Source organism: Narcine bancroftii, chromosome 6, assembly GCF_036971445.1.
Source record: "Narcine bancroftii isolate sNarBan1 chromosome 6, sNarBan1.hap1, whole genome shotgun sequence".
In the NCBI taxonomy this organism is placed as follows: Eukaryota; Metazoa; Chordata; class Chondrichthyes; order Torpediniformes; family Narcinidae; genus Narcine; species Narcine bancroftii.
In genome coordinates, this window is record NC_091474.1 from 202,944,938 (window position 1) to 202,957,896 (window position 12,959).

Below are 12,959 nucleotides of genomic sequence, written 5' to 3' on the forward strand. Positions count from 1 at the left end.
CTAAGTTATAACAGATAAAACTGTTTAATACTTTTTCCACAGCACATCCTCCAATAAGATGCAAAGTCTCTTATTTCACAATTTGAAAATATTACACTCTATAATGCACAAGAAAAATATAACAGAGGATAGTAAAGTTGTGAACAATGATCGAGTGATAACCCTTGTTGAATAAACCTTCGGGGTAAAATTGGTCCCAAATGATCATGCAAACTTGACGAAAATCAAAAAAGCAGTATATTTTACCTCTAATTAACTTTTACAATGTTCTTGAACAAGCAACTGTTTGCAACTCCTCATACAAGAAAGTTTAAGTTATAGTAAGAAGAAACCAGTAAAGACTCACTTGCCATTTAAAAAAATGCTACATTCATGGTTCAGAATTACGTTGGTGATTTAGACCTCAAAAGAGGATTTGAGCACATGGTCCAGACTGAAACTCCAATGCTTCTTATGAAATATTAAACTAGATTGCTCTCAGCACACACAAAATATCCCATAGTACTACTTAAAAACACTGGTTAATAATCCTACACATTCGCTCCTATTTATCCATCAATCAACCTATCCACAAGGAGATTCTGTCTGTTGGTGTACACTGCTGACTGCCATGTTTCAGTAGTCATTATAAACCAATGCATGCCACATGACTGCTTGCAGCAGGACTACTTTTCAATAGGATTCTGCCTGATATGACCATCGGCCAGATTTCTGCCTGGTCCTCGTACCCAAGCTTAAAGACACTTAATGAATCGTGACCCATAGTTGTCTGAGTCGAGAGTTCCACATATTGAGGAAAAAAAAAAATCCTCATCTCAATCTTTGGATGTTACCCCGCTGGTTTGGTACTCCCTCAGTCCTGAAAATATCTTCACGACATTTACCCTGTCAATCCCTTCAGGATCTCATGATCACCTCACATTCCTCCAGAGCAATTTTACTCAATCCTCCCTTCTTCTTCTTCTTTGGCTTGGCTTCGCGGACGAAGATTTATGGAGGGGGTAAAAGTCCACATCAGCTGCAGGCTCGATTGTGGCTGACAAGTCCGATGCGGGACAGGCAGACACGGTTGCAGCGGTTGCAGGGGAAAATTGGTTGGTTGGGGTTGAGTGTTGGGTTTTTCCTCCTTTGTCTTTTGTCAGTGAGGTGGGCTCTGCGGTCCTCCCTTATAGTATAACTATATCCTCTCTTAAATATGGAGTCCAAATGTATAGACAAAGCTCTGGAGTGGTCTCTTCATGATCATCTTACTCTTGTACTTTCTTCTTTGCAATATTCCATTTGCTTTCTTAATTACTTGTTATAAATTAACAGTTTCCTGCAAGAAAATACCCAGATTTCATGGAATCATTGTGATAGTACAGACCTATCACCAATGTATATAGTTACAGTATCTCGAGTGTAATGACTGTGCTTACAGCGATTGGCTGAGAGCTTAGCCATGCCTACTATCTGGGCCTTAAAGGGTTGTGTCCCTAGCCAGGTCGGATCATTCCGGACTGGTCGTCCACCTGTGAAGAGCTCCTGTCTTTTGCTAATAAAAGCCTTGGTTTGGATCAGCAAGTCTTTGGTTCTTTCGACGAGCTCTACAACCATACAATTTAATTGTCTTTTATTATTATTATTATTATTAATATAAAAAAATTAAAAAATGTTTTTCCAGCATTGTGGTTTTACTCCAATCACAGCATCTGCAGGCTTTTGTGTTTCACTCGATTTAATTGCCTCACAGCGTTTAAATAATAGCCTTTCCTTTCAACAAAGGCTATAGCCTTCTGCTTCCCATTTTCTACCTTCAGCCATCAATTTGTTTACATCACTTGACAGACTCGGTGTCCTTTTCCACTTTCCAACCTGTCTATGTCCAATAAACTTGGATATATCGCTCCCTGCATCTGTCACTAATGTACCATGTGGAAAACTGAAGGTCCAGCTTTTTGCCGAGTTCTGGCTCGCTCGCTGTCTTCAACATCAGAAGAGCATTTAACTTTAATTAGCTATGGTATTACTTGGGGCTGCAAAGGTTTCACATCTTTATTCAGATTTTGTTCTGGGAAGTTACAATCTGTAATAAAATTCCTTATTTAACAATAACAAATGCAACACTAGGAATACACGAGATACCATGAGTCCACTATTGTTTGTCATATCCGTTGAGAATACATATGACAATGTATTTAACATGGTCAGCAAATTTGCAGAAAATATCAAAATTGATTGTATGGTGGATAGTCAGGAAGATTGTCTAACTTTGCAACAGGATTTAGATCAATTGAGGAAGTAGGGGAAGAAATGGCAGGAGGGATTTAACTTGGATAACTGTAACATGATACATTTTTGTAAGTCAAACCAAGACAGGACTTGCAAAGTGCCCCAGAGAGTGCTAAACAGAGAGTGCTAAACAGAGAAATGTGGCATACAGGTATATAGTTCCCCGAATGTGATGACACAGGTTATGAACCTGTAAAGAAAATGTTCCTGCCAAATGAGATGTTGGCGAGAACATACATGGAGTATTGTGTGCAGATCAGTTTGGAAGGATGCCATTACACTGGAAAGGGTGTAGAAAAGCTTCACAAGAACATTGCTGGGATTGTAGAGTTTGAGTTACAAGGGGAGGCTGTATATCTGGGACTTTTCATGGAGTATATGAGGATGGAGAGTGATGTTATATAGGCATTTCAAGTCATGAGGACAAAAGGTAAATAATCAACATCTTTTTTCAGGGTTAGGGGAGTCTAAAACTAGAAGGCATAGGCTTAAGGTGAAAGAAAATTTAAACATTTTAATGACCCAGTTAGTTTAGCAGTCAACTCTCTGTAATAAGTTTGTATATACCCCCGTGTCTCCGTGGGTTTCCTCCAGATGCTCCAGTTTCCCCTCAACCTTCAAAACCATACAGGTATTATAAGTTATTGGATGGGAAGGGTATGGAGGGATGTGATCTGGGTGCAGGTCAGTGGGACGAGGCAGAATAATAGTTCAAAACTGACTAGAAGGGTTGAAAGGCTTGTTACTTTGCTGTAGTGTTCTATGAAAGAGCAATGATATCCTGAAACATACTGACATTATGAATGATGTGCAATTGCTGGTCCTGAAGTGTATCAATGTGGATATATCCCAAGAACCTAACCAGATGCATCTGAGGACATGGTGGAAACCCAAGGAATAAATTGCTGGGGCCCTGGTATGGGTTTGCATATCTTTGTAATCCACGAGTGAATAGCGGACGACTGGAGAATGGCTGATGCTGTGACTTTATTTATGAAGGGCTGCAAAGACAAGCCAGGAAGCTATAGGCCAGTGAGCCCAACATCAAAGTTACTGGAAGAGCATTATTTTGCTTTTGGAAAGGCAAAGATTGGTTCAGGATAGTCAAGATGCCTTTTGATCATACCCTCACAAATCTAATAGCTATTTTGAAGTAGCAACTAAAAAGAATGAGAATGGCAGGAAGGTCGATGTGGGCCACATGGACTTTAGCAAGTCCTTTTGACAAAGTCCTACATTGCAGACTGGTCCAGAAGATTAGAACACATGTTGAATTAGCCAATTGGATACAAAATTGACTTGGTAGTAGAGACAGAGGTATTGCCGCTCAGCTCCTGTTTGTTTATCATGCATAACAATGATTTGGATGAGATTGTAGGTGGCAGTGTTAGTAAATTTGCAGATGACACCAAAATGTGTAGTGATAGCAAATAAGATTGGCTAAGGCTACAACAGTGTCTAGAAGAACTGGGAAAGTGGGAGGCCAAGATGGCAGTGGAAGGGCAGTAAGTGGAACTTAGAACTCCCCAGAGCACAGAAAATGAAAGACAGTAAAAAGATACCCCAAGAAAATAAAACACACAGAAAGGAAGAAATTTTAAAAATATTAATGTCAAAGAATTAATATGGAGAGCTCTAAGAAGGGGGTAAGGAATAGTGAAGGAATTAGATGGGTGCAGTAGGCCCACTCCAAACTAATGGGGACTTGGCACCAGTATCTCAGATATTGGCACCGGGAGGGGAAGGGGAGGTCAATAAGGACAGAGAGAATGGAAGGGGGGTTATTTTGGGGTAATATTTGCTATTTCTTTTACTGATTTGTTGATGCATTTTTTTTTAGTTTGTTTAGATTTTATTCTGAATCAGGGATCCATGGAAAATAAGATGGATGGAGGATTAGTAACATGGTGAAAGAAGGGAGGAGAGGAAAATGTTGGAGAGGCTCTGGGGTAATGGATAAGACAAAAACAAAATTGACACAATTATAAAACAAGCAGATAGGAGACACATCTTACAAATCAAGATAATTTAAGGTTAAAAATGGGATGAGTGGGTCAAGTGGTGACATCCTCCTTTAGCCTCAGAACCAGGGGAGTGGCCATCCTCATCGGAAAGAGTATTCCAGTGGTAGTCCAGAGTGTGGTCATTGACCCAGCTGGGAGATTTGTGATGATTCATTGTCAGATATACTCAGAATTATGGACACTCATGAATAAATATACATTACACACACACAGTATGTATGTATGTGTGTGTGTTTTATTTTTATTTGTATATATATATATATATACACACACACACACAAATATATATATATATATGTATATATATTTATATTAAAATGTAATATATTATATATAATATATATTAAATATATACATATATTTGTGTATATATTTATATTAAAATATAATATATATTTATATATATATATATTATATATATACACAGATGTACACATACGCACACACATATATACATATACATACACATTCACACACATACATACATACACCCTGAATTTTGATGATGAATAATTTATACAAAATACATTTTTTGAAAGTAACAAAGGTTGTGAGAATGCTTTGACTGGAGGGGATTTCAACTTTTGTCTGGATCCGGTCTTGGGCAAGTTGGCGAGGAAAGAAACAAAGATCAGGGCAGCTAAAACTACCCTGGCATTTATGAAAGAGTTGGATTTAATAGACGTCTTGAGAAGGCAACATCTGAGAGAAGGGATTTTTCATTTTACTTGAAACAACATGATTCCTACACTAGAACTGATTTATTTTTTGTCATCAGCCCCATTAGGGGTTAGGATAGTGGAGACGGAATACACGACTTGGTTACTGTCTGACCATTCACCTCAATTCTGTCTATTGTAATGCCAGATAAACAGGCCACAAAATATAGATGTTGCTTTAATTCATGGCTGTTGGGAAAACTGGAATTTTGGAGCTTTATTAGAGCTCAGATAGTGTTGTTCTGTCCTTTTACTGCCAATAGTTTCCTATTATGGGACACACTGAAGGCTTATTTCAGACACAGATAATTGGATATACCAAGGATATTAAAAAGGAGAATTTGAAAGAGATTTGGAACAGGAAATTGTCCAATTGAAAAAGATTATCAAAGATCGGGCTCTGAGGACACAGGAATTTAATGAATAAAAAGCTCAAACACAAAACAATGCAAGCATATTGGATTAAAAAGATGATCCTAAGATCGAAACAACAGTATTATGAACTGGGGGAAAGGACCCATAAAGTCCTGTCTTGGCAGGTGAGAAGAGGCTTCAAGATCAATTAATGTGATTCAAATAGGGGAAGACAAGATTTCATATAAACTAAAGGAGATAATGAAACATTTAGAAAGTTCTATTCAGAGTTGCATAAAGTAGAATCAGTGGTAGATACCATCAAAATAGATTAATTCTTGTCTAGACTGGAACTACCAAATTTGGATCAAGATGAATGAGAGGGACTGAATAGCCCCTTCTCGAGAGAGGAGAGTGAGAAACCCTGGATTCATTGCATGCTAACAAATCACTGGGAGAGGATGGGTTCCCTGCCTAGAATTTTATAAAGATTTTAAGGACCTTTTAATGCCTCTTATCATGGGGTGGTGGACCAGGCAGCGGAGGTGCATACCCTCCCAGAGTCTTTCTCAACAGAAATCATTACAATGACCCTCAAAAAAAGACAGGGACCCATTGAATCCTGCCTCCTATTGGCCAATTTCATTATTGAAGGTAGATTAAAAATTAAAGCAAAGGCAGTGGTCAGTAGGCTGGCTCAATATTTATTAAGATTAACAAGCAGGATTTGTAAAAAAAGAGACAATCAGCAGATAACATATGCAGATTACTTAATATCGTGCATTTGGCATAGACAGGGATGGACCCAAGCATGACTATAACCCTGGATGTGGAGAAGGCCTTTGACAGACTGGAATGGGATTTTTTATTTAAAGAATTGGAGAGATTTGGATTGGGACAACCATTCATAAGTCAGGTAAAGACACTATATCATAAGCCCCAAGCTAAACTTATAACCAATGGGAAAAAGTCTCCAGTGGTTCCCGCTGGGCAAGTCCAATAAGCAGGGCTGACCACTGTCCCCAGCAATGCTTATATTAGCTATTGAACTTTGGTGGGATCCAGATATAAAGGGGTTCAGAGTGGGCCAGGAGGAGCATAAAATCAATTTATTTGCTGATGATGTGCAAGTATATTTGACGGAACCAGGTGGGGTTGGGCATTGGCCAGGCTGAGGACCACAGTAGAGGATTATGGCAAGATCTCAGGATATAAGGTAAATCTGAACAAGAGCAAAATCATGCCCTTGTCAAAGGGGAACTACAGACAATATCAACAAGGGAGTCAATTTAAATTGCCGCAAAAGGGCATCAAATATGTTGGAATAAGAGTGCATACGGATTTATGTAATTTCTATAAAAACAATCATCTCCCTTTGCCCCGGAAGATTGAAGAGGACCTTGGGCAGATGGAGAATCCTGTCCATGTTAAAATGAAAGTGATGCCGAGGCTACAATATCTATTTCAGTCCTTTCCCATTCCATTGCCCCAAAGCTTCTATAAGATGCTCAGTGAATGTATCAGAGGTTCTTGTGGAAAAGTAATGTGGCTAGAATCTCCATGGAAAAATTGGACTGAAATTGCCAGGCTTTAAAAAAAATACTATTGGGTGACCCAGTCGAGGTTTATTGCTTTTCTCTTGGAGGGAGGTGGTGCCCCCTCATGGGCACAAATTGGACTAAACACGATAGGAGAAAAGATAGCAGGAGAGTTAATATATAAGGGGGACACTAAATTGTTATCAAGGGAAACAGATAACCCCAAATTAAAGCATGTAATTCAGACATAGCAAAAAATAAATCAATGCATTGAGCTAAAGTGGGGTTATCTCCTAAAATGCCCTTGACCCAGAACCATTTAATACCCATGACTTGGATAAGATGATCCTGGACACCTGGTTCCGGAAGGGAATCAGGTTTATTGAGGATTGTTAAGCATGGGGGGCTGGCTCATGTAATTCGAACAGTTGAGGAATAAGTACGATTTGCCAAATGAAACTTTCTTCTGCTATCTTCAGCTAAAGTCTTTCTTAAGGGATAACTTTGGGGTGTCTATGGCCCTGTCCATGTGCAGTGACATGGAGACTCTAATTCGAAGGGGGAATACATGTGTTTATCTCTATAATACATCTCCTATTCCAAAGTGAGGGCCTGAAGCTGGGCCTTCATAAGGCAATGGAAAGGTAGCAGTCAGATTTGGGCACAACAATCCATAAGTGGTGCTGGTCAGACCCATGTTGGGACAGCATGGCACCAGTTATTAATGTCAGGTACAGATTGGTGCAATACAATTTTCCTGCATCAACTATACACAAAAATTACATCAATCCAAACCAGAAATTTTGGAAATGTGCTTTAGGTGTGGTGTGGAGATTGGAAATTTTATTCATTCAACCTGGCTGTGTACAAAGGTGAGATCCTGAGGGACATTGAGAATAAAATTACAAAGTGGATTTTCCACAGGATCTGGAATTGTACCTTCTTGGAAACATTATGGACATGTGTTTTAAACTGCCCAAGTTCCAAATTCAATTTCTGAAGGTTGCCTTGGTGGCAGGCAGGAAATGTATAGCTGTCACATGGAAGTCTGACTCCCAACTAAATATTACATGATGGGATAAAGAAATGCAGAGTTGATTTCCCCTGAAGAAAATCACGTGCAATTTAAGGAGGAAATAACACATTCGTTAGGTTTTGGCCCATCTGCAACACATTGGTATACAGATATAAACAATCATGCCGCCTTCTGAATAAATGAAAGGCAATAATGCATGTCAGTAGTGGAATGACTGAGATAAATGAAGTGGGTCGTGGTGCTGATGACGTGCTCCATTTTGTTCCTTATTTTTTTTTATTTTAGATTACTTCAGGTTTTTCTCAATTTCCTATAAGGGTTTTTGACTTTATTGATATTTGGTCTTTTGTGATTGTTTAATTTAAATAATCTTCTTGTGGTATTAGGGTATGGGATGGAGGGGAGAGGGGCGAGGGGGTTAAAAAAAAACAGACTCTGAATGTTATATACCAATATTGAAAGAGATTGGGTTTGTTTGGATTTGTGTGAGACTTTAAAAAGCAAAAATAAAATATTTAAAAAAAAAAGAACTGTGAAAATGGGAACAAGAATAGTGGATAGGATTTAACTCAGTTATGTGTGAAGTGATGCACTTTGGGAACCTAAATCAAGACAAGATGTACACTATGAAAGACAAGGTTCTGAGGAGCTTTTGATGAACAGGGTAACTTATGGGTACAAGCACATTGTTCTTTGAAAGTGGCAGCAGAGGTAAACAGGGTAATAAAGAAAAGGTTTGGGGGTTCTTGCCTTCTTCAACATTAGCATTGAGTACAAGAGTTGGGGTGTCATAATTGTACAAAATATTCAAGATTAAGATGGGAAGTAGATTTAAATGATAAAGAAATGACTAAGAATGGAATTATGCAAGAATAATGACAAAAATTATCTTATCTTTGGCTTGGCTTCGCGGACGAAGATTTATGGAGGGGGTAAAAAGTCCACGTCAGCTGCAGGCTCGTTTGTGGCTGACAAGTCCGATGCGGGACAGGCAGACACGGTTGCAGCGGTTGCAAGGGAAAATTGGTTGGTTGGGGTTGGGTGTTGGGTTTTTCCTCCTTTGCCTTTTGTCAGTGAGGTGGGCTCTGCGGTCTTCTTCAAAGGAGGTTGCTGCCCGCCAAACTGTGAGGCGCCAAGATGCAAGGTTTGAGGCGTTATCAGCCCACTGGCGGTGGTCAATGTGGCAGGCACCAAGAGATTTCTTTAGGCAGTCCTTGTACCTTTTCTTTGGTGCACCTCTGTCACGGTGGCCAGTGGAGAGCTCGCCATATAATACGATCTTGGGAAGGCGATGGTCCTCCATTCTGGAGACGTGACCCATCCAGCGCAGCTGGATCTTCAGCAGCGTGAACTCGATGCTGTCGACCTCTGCCATCTCGAGTACTTCGACGTTAGGGGTGTAAGCGCTCCAATGGATGTTGAGGATGGAGCGGAGACAACGCTGGTGGAAGCGTTCTAGGAGCCGTAGGTGGTGCCGGTAGAGGACCCATGATTCGGAGCCGAACAGGAGTGTGGGTATGACAACGGCTCTGTATACGCTTATCTTTGTGAGGTTTTTCAGTTGGTTGTTTTTCCAGACTCTTTTGTGTAGTCTTCCAAAGGCGCTATTTGCCTTGGCGAGTCTGTTGTCTATCTCATTGTCGATCCTTGCATCTGATGAAATGGTGCAGCCGAGATAGGTAAACTGGTTGACCGTTTTGAGTTTTGTGTGCCCGATGGAGATGTGGGGGGGCTGGTAGTCATGGTGGGGAGCTGGCTGATGGAGGACCTCAGTTTTCTTCAGGCTGACTTCCAGGCCAAACATTTTGGCAGTTTCCGCAAAGCAGGACGTCAAGCGCTGAAGAGCTGGCTCTGAAGGGGCAACTAAAGCGGCATCATCTGCAAAGAGTAGTTCACGGACAAGTTTCTCTTGTGTCTTGGTGTGAGCTTGCAGGCGCCTCAGATTGAAGAGACTGCCATCCGTGCGGTACCGGATGTAAACAGCGTCTTCATTGTTGGGGTCTTTCATGGCTTGGTTCAGCATCATGCTGAAGAAGATTGAAAAGAGGGTTGGTGCGAGAACACAGCCTTGCTTCACGCCATTGTTAATGGAGAAGGGTTCAGAGAGCTCATTGCTGTATCTGACCCGACCTTGTTGGTTTTCGTGCAGTTGGATAATCATGTTGAGGAACTTTGGGGGACATCCGATGCGCTCTAGTATTTGCCAAAGCCCTTTCCTGCTCACGGTGTCGAAGGCTTTGGTGAGGTCAACAAAGGTGATGTAGAGTCCTTTGTTTTGTTCTCTGCACTTTTCTTGGAGCTGTCTGAGGGCAAAGACCATGTCAGTGGTTCCTCTGTTTGCGCGAAAGCCGCACTGTGATTCTGGGAGAATATTCTCGGCGACACTAGGTATTATTCTATTTAGTAGAATCCTAGCGAAGATTTTGCCTGCAATGGAGAGCAACGTGATTCCCCTGTAGTTTGAGCAGTCTGATTTCTCGCCTTTGTTTTTGTACAGGGTGATGATGGTGGCATCACGAAGATCCTGAGGCAGTTTACCTTGGTCCCAACAAAGCTTGAAAAACTCATGCAGTTTGGCATGCAAAAATTATAAATGTAAGATAATTACATCAACTGCATAAATTATATTTAACTCCACAAAATTTAAATTGATTACATCTTGCTATGTCAGGTTTATGTTTTAGATGTGGACGTAAGATTGGAACTTTTATGCATTTTACTTGGCAAAGTCAGACATTTTTGGTTGGAAGTCGGTACAGATTATGGGGGTCAAATTTCAACAGGTTCTGATGTTATTTTTATTAAGTAATATTAAGGTTATAAGTAAAGAGGGTTGGTGCAAGGACGCAGCCTTGCTTCACGCCATTGTTAATGGAGAAGGGTTCGGAGAGCTCATTTCTGTATCTGACCCGTTATAAAAGGTTATAAAACTTAAAATAAAATTAACTATGCATCAAATTGAATTTGTGCAAATTGCTGTAGCAGTTTCTAGGAAATGCATAGCAATATCATGGAAGTCAGATATAGATTTAAGTATGGAAAGATAGCACACAGAACTTTGTAGTTGTATACCGTTAGAGAAAATGATGTATAATTGACAAAATAAATACCACTTGTTTTGGAAAATGTAGCACCCATATTTACAAAATGTGGGTTTGTACGTTTGATAAACTCTCTGAAGATCTCACTTCTTGGTAACCTCTAATATTAGAATTTATGTTTTCAGGAGGCCACAAAGCCCCACTGTAAAGCCGGACAGAGTACTCCTGTGCGGCTGTCGGGTGACTTACCTAACCCTTCTCTGAGAGAGAGAACTAACCTGCTCGGAGTATCGATTGTGGCAGCTGAAAGTGGCCCGGGCTGCCAGGGGGCAGGCTACTGACGTCGCGATGACATTGTCAGCCATCGACTCCTGAGATAAGGAAGCCAGACTAAAGTAGACTTCTTCAAATTTTTTTCCCACCCTCTCCCGCTATCCTCCCCCCCCATCCTCCTCGCCTGCCTGACTCCCGCTGCCAGTCTATCACCCCCCACCCTTGCCCGTCTGACTGTCACTGACGGTTCCTGCCCCACCCTTGCCCATCTGACTCCCGTTGCCGCTGTCGGTTCCCCCACCACCCTCACCCACCCGCGTCCCACTGCTGGTTTCCTCACCTCCACCCTCGCCCGCCCAACTCCCACTGCCAGTCTCCCTACCCCCATCGCCTGCCCGACTCCCGCTGCTGGTTCCTCCCCCACCCTCACCCGTCTGACTCCCATTGTTCCTGCCGGTTCCCCCCCCCACCCTCACCCACCCACCCGCCTCCCGCTGCCGGTTTCCCCATCCCCACCCGCGCCCGCCCAACTCCCACTGCTGCCATTCTCCACCCCCACCCGCCTGACTCCCGCTTCGGGGGTGGGGAGGTGAACCATCAGCGGCAACAGGAGTCGGGTGGGTGAGGGTGGGAAGACTGGCAGCAGGAGTCTGGTAGGCGAGGGAGGTGGGGGGGGTGGGGAGACTGGCAGCGGGAGTCAAGTCATGCCTGAGTTGTTTGTCAGGCTGTTATGATGTGAGGTCAGCATGGGCAGGACTAGGCACCCGTCCAGAGTAGCCGGCTTCCCTGCTAGGCAGCTAGCAGTCAGCTGACACATTTAGGTGCGAGAAAGCCGTCCATTCCGTGGCCACTTAAACATACCAGCTGAATTCCTCTAGCCATGCCTGCAGGCGTCTAATCTTCTATCAGAACACCTAAAAGTGGCTATAAATGATTAATTGCTTTGGCATTCTCTGGTCTTTCTTTCTTCTATATCTCTTATTTTTCTTTCTTTTTAGGGGTTTTGGGGGAAGGGAGGGAGGTGGAATGGGGAAAGGGAGGGAGGTGGGATGGGGAGTAGGGAGCAGGGCCAAAAGTTTGAGAGAGCTGTGGTTTTCAAGGAAGATTAGAAAGTTGGATCGAGATAAAAGGGAGGCCTACATTAAATACAGGAAGCAAGGTATGGACGAGATGCTTGGAAAATACATGGATTGTAAAAAAAAAGCTTAAGAAAGAAATTAGGAAAGCAAAAAGAAGGTACGAGGTGGCTAATAGCAAACAGGATGAAAGTAAATCCGAAGGGTTTTTACAAATATGTGAATAGCAAAATGAGAGTGAGGGATAAAATTGGTCCATTAGAGAATCAGAGTGGACAAATGTGTGCAGAGCCAAATGAGATGGGGGAGATATTAAATGAGTTCTTCTCATCAGTATTCATGAGGGATAAGTGAGGCAAAAGGGGTAATTATGGAAAGCATAGGGATTAGGAAAGAGGGGGTGTTGGAACTTTTGAGGCATACAAAGGTGGATAAGTCTCCAGGGGATTTTTCCCAGGACTTTGAAGGAAGTCAGGGAGGAAATAGCGGAGGCTCTGACAATGAAGTCACTGGAGGGAGGCATGGTGCCACGGGATTGGCATGCCACAAACGTGGTTCCTCTGTTTAAAAAGGGGTTCAGGTCTAGGCCCAGCAATTATTAGCCAGTAAGTTTGACATCAATGGTTG

At 41.9% G+C, this 12,959-nt stretch overlaps 1 protein-coding gene across 9 annotated transcripts in view; it reads right to left on the reverse strand.

Annotated features, from left to right (window-relative positions):
- LOC138736964 (3',5'-cyclic-AMP phosphodiesterase 7B-like) overlaps positions 1–12,959 on the reverse strand; it is a 214,496-nt gene that overhangs the window by 57,571 nt on the left and 143,966 nt on the right. The gene's annotated exons all lie outside the window — the stretch shown is intronic.